The sequence below is a fragment of the Tachysurus fulvidraco genome, chromosome 6, assembly GCF_022655615.1.
Source record: "Tachysurus fulvidraco isolate hzauxx_2018 chromosome 6, HZAU_PFXX_2.0, whole genome shotgun sequence".
In the NCBI taxonomy this organism is placed as follows: Eukaryota; Metazoa; Chordata; class Actinopteri; order Siluriformes; family Bagridae; genus Tachysurus; species Tachysurus fulvidraco.
The window spans coordinates 26,348,818-26,351,317 of record NC_062523.1 but is presented as its reverse complement, the minus strand read 5'-3'; the positions used below and the strand labels follow the sequence as shown (position 1 = coordinate 26,351,317).

The 2,500-nt window shown below is 34.6% G+C and overlaps 5 non-coding genes and 1 pseudogene across 5 annotated transcripts; all 6 read left to right on the top strand.

Moving 5' to 3' along the window:
- Positions 1 to 121: 121 nt before the first annotated feature.
- Positions 122 to 240, top strand: LOC125141796. Its single transcript, XR_007141222.1, has one exon. It is a non-coding gene; the product is annotated as a 5S ribosomal RNA (ribosomal RNA).
- Positions 241 to 433: 193 nt separating this feature from the next.
- Positions 434 to 552, top strand: LOC125142389. Its single transcript, XR_007141829.1, has one exon. It is a non-coding gene; the product is annotated as a 5S ribosomal RNA (ribosomal RNA).
- Positions 553 to 1,025: 473 nt separating this feature from the next.
- Positions 1,026 to 1,144, top strand: LOC125142042. The gene has a single exon (XR_007141470.1). It is a non-coding gene; the product is annotated as a 5S ribosomal RNA (ribosomal RNA).
- Positions 1,145 to 1,328: 184 nt separating this feature from the next.
- On the top strand, positions 1,329 to 1,447 carry LOC125144960. Its single transcript, XR_007143332.1, has one exon. It is a non-coding gene; the product is annotated as a 5S ribosomal RNA (ribosomal RNA).
- Positions 1,448 to 1,971: 524 nt separating this feature from the next.
- Positions 1,972 to 2,090, top strand: LOC125142477. The gene has a single exon (XR_007141917.1). It is a non-coding gene; the product is annotated as a 5S ribosomal RNA (ribosomal RNA).
- A 190-nt stretch (positions 2,091 to 2,280) lies between these two features.
- LOC125143751 lies at positions 2,281 to 2,399 on the top strand (annotated as a pseudogene).
- Positions 2,400 to 2,500: the final 101 nt, after the last annotated feature.

Here is a 2,500-nt window from a genome sequence, read left to right as displayed (position 1 = left end):
CCTGTAGCTAATGATTTGATAGAAAACAACAATTACAATAAATAAAGAAATAGGGAAAAAGAAATAGGGAAAAAGAAAAAACAAACAATCTATAAATGGGTTCCATTCCAACTTTCCTCTGGCTTATGGCCATTCCACTCTGAGAATGCCCGATCTCGTCTGATCTCGGAAGCTAAGTAGAGTTGGGCCTGGTTAGTACTTGGGTAGGCGACTGCCTGGGAATACCAGGTGCTGTAAGCTTTTGACATAGGCATTCATTTACTTTACTATTTGAATTCTCTAACAACAACATCTTAATATTCATACCCTGTAGCTAATGTTTTGATTGAAAACAATAAATAAATAAATAAATAAATAAATAAATAAATAAATAAATAAATAAAAAAGAAAAAACAAACAATTTTTAAATGGGTTCCATTCCAACTTTCCTCTAGCTTACGGCCATTCCACTCTGAGAATGCCCGATTTCGTCTGATCTCGGAAGCTAATCAGAGTCGGGCCTGGTTAGTACTTGGATAGGCGACTGCCTGGGAATACCAGGTGCTGTAAGCTTTTGACATAGGCATTCATTTACTTTACTATTTGAATTCTCTAACAACAACATCTTAATATTCATACCCTGTGGGTAATGTGTTGATAGAAAACAATCAATCAATCAATCAATCAATCAATCAATAAATAAATAAAAAGAAAAAACAAACAATTTTTAAATGGGTTCCATTCCAACTTTCCTTAAGCTTACGGCCGTTCCACTCTGAGAATGCCCGATATCGGAAGCTAATCAGAGTCGGGCCTGGTTAGTACTTGGATAGGCGAATACCTGGTGCTGTAAGCTTTTGACATAGGCATTCATTTACTTTACTATTTGAATTCTCGAACAACAACAACATCTTAATATTCATACCCTGTAGCTAATGTTTTGATAGAAAACAACAATTACAATAAATAAAGAAATAGGGAAAAAGAAATAGGGAAAAAGAAAAATTAAACAATCTATAAATGGGTTCCATTCCAACTTTCCTCTGGCTTATGGCCATTCCACACTGAAAATGCCCGATCTCGTCTGATCTCGGAAGCTAAGTAGAGTTGGGCCTGGTTAGTACTTGGGTAGGCGACTGCCTGGGAATACCAGGTGCTGTAAGCTTTTGACATAGGCATTCATTTACTTTACTATTTGAATTCTCTAACTACATCATCTTAATATTCATACCCTGTAGCTAATGTTTTGATAGAAAACAATAAATAAATAAATAAATAAATAAATAAATAAATAAATAAAAAGAAAAAACAAACAATTTTTAAATGGGTTCTATTCCAACTTTCCTCTAGCTTACGGCCATTCCACTCTGAGAATGCCCGATCTCGTCTGATCTCGGAAGCTAATCAGAGTCGGGCCTGGTTAGTACTTGGATAGGCGACTGCCTGGGAATACCAGGTGCTGTAAGCTTTTGACATAGGCATTCATTTACTTTATTATTTGAATTCTCTAACAACAACATTTTAATATTCATACCCTGTAGCTAATGTTTTGATAGAAAACAATAAAAAAATAAAAAAATAAAAAAATAAATAAATAAAAAGAAAAAACAAACAAATTTTAAATGGGTTCCATTCCAACTTTCCTCAAGCTTACGGCCGTTCGACTCTGAGAATGCCCGATATCGGAAGCTAATCAGAGTCGGGCCTGGTTAGTACTTGGATAGGCGAATACCTGGTGCTGTAAGCTTTTGACATAGGCATTCATTTACTTTACTATTTGAATTCTCGAACAACAACATCTTAATATTCATACCCTGTAGCTAATGTTTTGATAGAAAACAATCAATCAATCAACCAATCAACCAATCAATCAATCAATCAATTAATCAATAAATAAATAAATAAATAAATAAATAAATAAATAAATAAATAAATAAATAAATAGAAAAAAACAAACAATTTTTAAATGGGTTCCATTCCAACTTTCCTCTAGCTTACGGCCATTCCACTTTGAGAATGCCCGATCTCGTCTGATCTCGGAAGCTAATCAGAGTCGGGCCTGGTTAGTACTTGGATAGGCGACTGCCTGGGAATGCCAGGTGCTGTAAGCTTTTGACATAGGCATTCATTTACTTTACTATTTGAATTCTCTAACAACAACAACATCTTAATATTCATACCTTGTAGCTAATGTTTTGATAGAAAACAACAATTACAATAAATAAAGAAATAGGGAAAAAGAAATAGGGAAAAAGAAAAAACAAACAATCTATAAATGGGTTCCATTCCAACTTTCCTCTAGCTTACGGCCATTCCACTTTGAGAATGCCTGATCTCGTCTGATCTCGGAAGCTAAATAGAGTTGGGCCTGGTTAGTATTTGGGTAGGCGACTGCCTGGGAATACCAGGTGCTGTAAGCTTTTGACATAGGCATTCATTCACTTTACTATTTGAATTCGCTAACTACATCATCTTAATATTCATACCCTGTAGCTAATGTTTTGATAGAAAACAATAAATA